This window comes from Magallana gigas, chromosome 5, assembly GCF_963853765.1.
Source record: "Magallana gigas chromosome 5, xbMagGiga1.1, whole genome shotgun sequence".
Taxonomy (NCBI): Eukaryota; Metazoa; Mollusca; class Bivalvia; order Ostreida; family Ostreidae; genus Magallana; species Magallana gigas.
In genome coordinates this window covers 18404657-18413095 of record NC_088857.1, presented here as the reverse complement: position 1 = coordinate 18413095, position 8439 = coordinate 18404657, and positions in this window count along the sequence as shown.

The window sequence follows — 8439 nt, the reverse complement described above, 5'->3', positions numbered from 1 at the left end:
AAAGATTTCTTTATATATTCCTATGTAAAACTTAATCCCCCAATTGTGGCCCCACCCTACCCCCGGGGACCATGATTTGAACAAATTTGAATCTACACTACCTGTGGATGCTCCCATTTTCATTTGAGCTTTTCTGGCCCAATAGTTTTTGAGAAGAAGATTTTTAAAGATTTTCTCTATATATTCCTATGTAAAAATTCATCCCCCCACTGTGGCCTCACCCTACCCCCGGGGACCATGATTTGAACAATTGTGAATCTACACTTCCTGAGGATGCTTCCATTTAAATTTGAGCTTTTCTGGCCTAATAGTTTTTGAGAAGATTTTTAAAGATTTTCTCTATATATTCCCATGTAAAACTTGATCCCCTTCTTGTGGCCCCTCCCTACCCCCGGGGACCATGATTTGAACAAACTTGAATTTACACTACCTGAGGATGCCTCCACACAAGTTTTAGCTTTTCAGGCCAAATAGTTTTTGAGAAGAAGATTTTTGAAAAATACCAACAAATTTTCAATAATTCTCAATTATCTCCCCTTTAAAGAGGGCATGGTCCTTCATTTGAACAAACTTGAATCCCCTTCACCTAGTGGTGCTTTGTGCCAAATTTAGTTGAAATCTGCCCTGTGGTTCTTGAGAAGAAGATGATAATGTGAAAAGTTAACGACGACTACAACGACTACGACAACGACAGACAACGGACAAATTGTGATCAGAAAAGCTCACTTGAGCCTTTGGCTCAGGTGAGCTAAAAATCTTCTCAAAAATGATTTGGCCGGAAAAGCTGAAACTTGTGTGTAAGCATTCTCAGGTAGTGTAGATTCAAGTTTGTTCAAATCATGATCCCCGGGGGTAGGTTATGGCCACAATGGGGGCCAAATTTTTACATAAAAATATAGATAAAAATCTGCTCAGAAACTGATTGGCCAGAAAAGCTGTTTCCATGTAAAAGCATCCACAGGTAGGGTAGATTAAGTTCGTTCAAATCATGATCCCTAAGGGAAGGTGGGCCAAAATTTGGGGCCAAATTTTAACATATGAATACCAGTATATAGAGAATTTTGTTTTTTTAAATCTTCTGGGGAACTGATCGACAAGAAAAGCTGAAACTTGTGTGAAATCATCCTCGGTTTGGGTAGATTCAAGGCAAAGCTTTCTAACCATCACATACATAATTTCTTCTTAGAGGAATAAGCATTTACATGATTCCTATGAACTGATGAAAGTACTGTGGGTATCTAGTACATGTACTGTCATGTTCTTTTGAAAGTTGATACACAAATGTATTTTTCATCCAACTACCCATTAATTTGCACCTGCTGATAAGCCTGATGTTACAAAATGTATTTAGTACCCTTTTATAAAGTTTTTCTGCAAATCTATAAGCAATAGCAGATTCAAAACTAAAACCACAAGAATTTTATGAAGTTCAAGTCAAAATATTTTATTTAAAACAAAATGACTGGCATCAAAAAGGTATAAAATGAAAACAGGAGGAAATCCCCTTGTGTAGATGTACAATCCATAATTTACATAACCTTACAACATAAACAGTTCTTCACTGTATCTGCTAATATGTCTGTGTTTCACAACAAAATTAATGAAATAATATCCGAAAGTTGGTGGTAAATGTTCAATGATGAACTTTCTTTCACTATTCTCTTCCATAATCATGAACCTCTGCAATGAAAAACAACCAAACATAATTTTTTAGGACTTGAGCATTTTGAAAGCTACAAAATATTCTGTATTTTTGCATGTTTGTAAATAATTCATTTCTGAGTGTGATCTATGATTTGAGCTTCATTTAAAAGGGCTGCATTTGGAAAGTAAAATTTGGTTTTAAAAAAAGTATAAATACTTACACAATGATGTTATTGATGGGAATGTGAATTAATCGCACAAAAAATCCAATAAATCCCATGATGGCAAATCCAATAGCTGTGGCCATAGCAATCTTCTGAAATTCTAATTTGGAGAAAAGAAAAATTTGGTTAGGTTACTTCCTATCATACTTCCTAAACATACAAACTTTCAACATATGGGCCATATGATATGGCAAGTGTTAACTCAAATGACAATGATAACTAAATTATTTTTATTTTACCTTTTCTATCTGGCTTTGTACATCTTTTCACTAGCCTGATGGAGTCTTTCGAGAACTGCTTGGCAGGTTCCACAAATTGCATTACTTGATCCATTGCTGAAAATGAGCAAATTATAACTGATCAAATAAAGTATTAAAAGAGTAGGAAGTGGCTTGTGGGTTTAAACTTTTAAATGTTCAAGATTAAAAAATAATGTTCTAAGCTGTGCCTGAGGACACGCTAAAGAACTGGAACAGAACATCCTGGTACTTAACCACTGTCATTTCGGGTAGCGGTCATTACAACATATTGCTTGCAGACAATGATTTTAATGGAAAAATGATTATCATCAAAACCTGTTTTGCTTTGTTAAGCCATGATATGGTCCAAAATAACTTTACAAAAACCAGAATATTTATATACAACTAAAGATAGAAAATTTAGTTATTAAACTCTGTGAATTGCCAGCTTGTCATTGATGATATTGTTGAACATTATAACAACATAAATTCTAATAACTATTCTTTATGTTGAAACTTTTAATTAAATTAATAAACAAAAATTTATATACTTTTCTCAAGAAACTGTACGTAAAAAACTAAGCAACATGTAATGACGTTACAGAATCATATGCCAAATGTTCAGTTCTAATATGAAACACTTAAAGTACTTGCAGTCATGACACGTCAAACGTATTTTATTCCTAAAACTACTTAACTTCTCAGATAAACAAAACAGACACGTAGTATGTATAATAATTACATTTGTTTTGAACACAGCTCAATATGCTTAATTCATTATCAACATACATTGTTACATTTTTATTGAACAACTCTTTTAGAGTTTGAAATCTTGCGAAATGAAACCTAAAAATGTTTCAGTTAAACCCACTTTTTATAAAATGGCCATAAAAAATGTCTAAACACGTTTTAGTTTCATAAATAACACCCTACCTGTTGGTTTTCAAGTTCTTGTCCAAAGAAAGCTACGTATGCGGAAGTTGTTGGAGGTTTAAAAGGAATATCGGAGAAACGGCTATATAGGAATTTGATTGGTCGACACAAAATCAACAGAGCATGACAAAAAGTAGGACGTACGACAAATGGGTCTGCCAGACACATATACTTCCCAGTTTCGATGAGGCAAATTGATAGTCGATGTCTTACAGACAGCTATCAAGTTTCACAACAACAAAATTATATCAATAAATGTTCCTAACTTTGGAAAAGAATTTAAAAAGGATTTGGTTTTAGTCAGAGAATAGACTTTTTCTCGCTCTTTCACTGTATTTACGACATATGATAACTATCAGAGCAACATCAATGAAAAACACTCTCTGTCCCACTAATGTAATAAATCTTTAAGTGAACATTTTTATCCCAATAATCTAATCAATAATTTCTATATCCTTTTGAGCATCAAATATGCTGCAATAATGTAGCCCTCTCCCGATTTTTAATTTCTTTTTTTTTCGGGGGGGGGGGGGGGGGGGAACAGATATATATTTAAAAAATCGGAGATGGCTACACTATTGGCTTGCAGCTAAGCATCAAACAGTATAAAAGGTATTGTCATGTGCATCCGTGCATCTCCGATAAACAAATTAATAAATTAACCATCCATTTAATTGCAGAATGTTCAATATACGCATCTGGCAATACATGCATATGTATATAACAAATACACCACAATAATTGTAATTTCTAACTTAAGGGATCGACACCAAATCATCTTTTGATGGAAAACCTAGTATGATTTTTTTTTTTATGGCATTCACTTAATTTTTGCAGTTAACAAAACTGAGTCATTTCATTGTTTATATACATGAATTCAAACACAGAATAAGTAGTAGAAAGTGACCAAAAAACCTAGAAAGTACTGTATTTAAAATGAAGGATGATAATCATACTGAAAATGCTCCTTGTTATCTACTTTCTTACCATCGATGTAAAGGACATGCAAATTCTCAATTACAACATTTAGAGAGATATAATTCTCAATAACAACATATTTAGAGAGATATAGTCATATCAAACCTCCAAATAGATTCATAAGCATTATAATGCACAAGCATTTTGGAATGTTCATATAAATTTTAATAAATATTTTGCTTTTTTTAAAATGGTTGGTAGATTTGCTCTTATTTGTTTTTCTTTTCCCCTTAATATATATACCGCCGGAGTACAAAGATGATGAAAACATACACTCGTGCTTGTTTCAACATTTAAGCAATTGATGGTAATTACTATATTGATTATTAAAAGACAAGTTAAGACTTTTGTGATCTTGTTTAATCTTTATATTTAGGTAAATTGTAAAGAAAAAAGCATCAACAACAAATGTACTCGACTCGTGACAAAATAATTCGATTGACGTACAATCGGAAATCTGAAAGTCAATAAAAAAAGCCCACTAGCTGTATACAAACAATACAAACAAACAAATATAGATATAAAATTTGAAGACAAAAAGTTGCTCATAAAAAACAACAACCTATAACTAAGAGTGCTTTAGTAGACATGCAGCTGATACAAGTCTGTATTTGGTCGGTTGTCATAGTGACGGCAGAGAAGTCGACTCTCACTCTGCCGCTGCACAGACCACCAGCCAAACAAACAGACATACAGGCAAGCGGACGGATGAACAAACGGACAAAGTGTCCAAGTAAGCAAAGTCCTCCGTTGTTAGGAAAAGCCTATCAATTACAACGATACGATTTTTGAAAACAATTTTTTTAACCTCAAATGCCCTTATTGGAATCAATCTGTCTTACACTTTGAACATGGTGCGATGTCAGCAGCGATCACAGATACAAAATGAGGAATATCCAAGCCCCCTTCAAAATAAAAAAGCGTCCAATGTCGACGTCTTGACGTGGCAAAATGCAGTCGGATTCAGGGACTGGCTGTTATACGCTTCATCTCACATTAAAATTTGAAAATGTTGATCAGTCACGATAAACACACTAGATCGGGAAATTGTACGCATCAGATAAATATAATATTTGCAGTTTTACAAAATCTCAATAACACCTCACTCTCGAGCAACGAGCCGTTGGATTCCAGAAATTCAGACAAATTTTGTTGAATATTAAATTTGACATGCACATGCAAGTTAATTTAATCTCTCACTCTCTACATTATTGAAACAAAAACTCAAACAACAAAAGAAACTATTGCTTCAATTGGATGACAGGAAATGGATTTTAATGTTCAACTGAAAGCATTGATAAAATCTTTTTATGAATTCATTTTTATCTTTCATATTAAAAGGGTACCAGTTAGAGCAGAGCGGAGATCTTCTCACTTCACACACTCATCCAAGTACTTTATAGTTCAGCAAGAAAAAGAAGTTTGCATTATTAGTAGCATATCAATTATTTCTTAAAATCTGATATATATATATATATATGTACACGATTCATCGATTTTCGCAATAAGACACTTAATCTTGGCAACATTATTACGTGTGTGTGTGTGTGTGTGTGTGTGTGTGTGTGTGTGTGTGTGTGTGTGTGTGTGTGTGTGTGTGTGTGTGTGTGTGTGTGTGTGTGTGTGTGTGTGTATGTGAGAGAGAGAGAGAGAGAGAGAGAGAGAGAGAGAGAGAGGAGAGAGAGAGAGAGAGAGAGAGAGAGAGAGAGAGAGAGAGAGTTTGTTTCTACAAACTACACATAATTTTTACCAGATGCTTTACACAAGTTTAAAATGTTGAAAAGAATTAACAGTATAAAGATCCATTAAACATGCAAGCGCGGATCTAGGATTTTTCTTCAGGGGTGGGGTCTCACCTTGCATGCTTCTTTACCCTTATTACACCCCTCCTACATCCCTTCCCAAGAAATTAAAAAGCTTTTGAAAAGTATTTCAGCAAAACAATTCATTACTCAAACTCTCACAAACTGCGAAATTGCTTATCCTCGGAAGGGTATGGGACAGTGACTACAAAAGTCTTTTTAATTGGGGTTTTCAAATATCTTACATTCATCATAATGTTAACAAATGATAAGATAAGTTCAATATGTTATTTCCCATTGGTACTATGCAAGTTAAATGTAATTTAATAACGTTACAAAGTGCAGAGGAGGAGGTGGGGTGGGGTCCGAACACTCCTTCCACCCCACTTAATCCTCTGCACATGTTCATACCCATATTTTATGATGTGTCGATATGAGGACCATCTGTTATTGTAATTTAATCGATTACATTTGAAAGTCATCGACTCGAATCCATCCCGGCACATGTCGTTTTAAAGACACTGCGACACATCAAAATACAGAAGCGTGAAGGATTTTATTCGATTAAATTTGATGGGATAAAGAACCCAAGATTGGGGGGGGGGGGGTATTGAAGAAAGTGGTAAATATGCTGAATGGTGTTTCAAATGTTACCTTCACTTCACAATTTCGCTCTCAACGATGTACATGCATTGACCCTATGAAAAATGATCATCATCTAATAAAATACATGTACATGATATATCCTTCTCAGTGGTACAAATTGTTTTAAAACAAATAAAGAACAATGTAAAAATTCTGTCATGGAAAAAAAAATACTTAAGTATATATGTATATGGAACAACAAAGTTCATTACCGGTGTGATAGTACCGTAATTAAACATGCTATCTTCGTCAGTGAAAAAAGAACGATAACTCTAGAAATTGGACATCCTGCACAAAACAAAACTTTGAAATGATTGTCTATCATCAATCATTATAGTATCATACTATGCAGAGGGGTCAGTGGGCAATCATTATGATGCATTTCGTCAGAGCCATATCTGTGCGGTCTTGTACCATAAGCTCTCAGGCTAGCTTAAAGGAGCAAACGTTTTTGAAGTATATTGTCTTTTATCACATCTTTATCCCAATATACGGTGGATATCACTCATGGGATAAATTTTTGATATTCCACTGTGTGTTCTTACGCCACGTGACGTCATAGTTAATCATTACGTAGGTTTAGACGGTTGATTGACGTAGAATGAAAAAGTAAATAATTAATTCAGTTGAGGGGTGTTGAGATATAAATTTTAAACATTTAATGTTGTTTCAGTTATTTGTCATGAATTCATAAAAAAATGTTCGAAAATGAATGTATGTTTGTTATACTTCAAGGAACTTTTTTTCCATGCGTAAAGTTGTTGACGTGTTGTAAATAATGTGTTGTGCGGCTCACAATCACAATTTTTACAGAAAAAGTTGGGATTAACAAAATACTTCGTAAAACATGTGATAAAAAGAATCTCTCATGATTTGCGATGGTATATGGTTTTTATCCAACTCGTTGTGTGTTTTCTATCCCCTCGCCAAGGCTCGGGGATAGAAAACACACAACTCGTTGGATAAAAATCATATACAATCGCAAATCATGAGAGATCCTATATAACTACGAGGGGCACCAATTCAGGAACAATGCCTATATATATTTATGGCACGCAAAATTCACAAAAATGAGCTAAACATGGTTTCACATTTGACAAATTAGGTTTATCGACTGGTAACTATAGTTTACGAACCGCAAACTATAGTTGACGATTCGTTAACTATAGTTTACATCTGTAAAATTATATTTAACGGTTGTAAACTTTAGTTAGCGAATAATAATCTAAGTTTATCTGTCTGCAAATAACGTTAACGATAGAGTTTGCTGATAAATATAGATTCACATCTGTAAACTATCATTTACATTGTCGAATGATTCGTTAACTTTAGTTAAGAGTTGTTAATCATAGTTTCACAATCGTGAACTATATTTATCAGATAAACAAGTTCTGCAATCGCAAGTGGTTGTTTCAGTGTTAATTATAGTTTTACACTTCTGAAACATAGATGATCGCGTGAACTATGGTTTACAGATGTGAAATATAGACTAACAGCATCAAATAAAGTTTCATAGATAATAAACTAGGTTTATCGACTGTTAACTATAGTTTACGGACGCTAAACTATAGTTAACAATAGCTTACTGTTAACTATATAGTTTACGGTTCGTAAACTTTAGTTAATGATTCGTAAACTATAGTTAACGATCCATTAACTATAGTTTTCAACTGTAAAACTATATTTAACGGTTGTAACATATATATTAATAGTTAACGAATGATAATCTAAGTTTATCCGTCTGCAAATAACGTTAACCATAGATTTTGCTGATAAATAAAGATTCACATCTGTAAACTATAATTTACATTAGTTAACTTCGCAGGACAGTTAAGGCAACATTTTGCTTTTAAACAGCAGAAAAAGGAGGTCGTTTTGCTTTTGTCTATTCTTTTGTGCATAATTATGGTGGCATATCTCTGCCCCTTGTGTGCAAGTTATTTTTCTATTAATTATGTCGACATGCAAGATAAA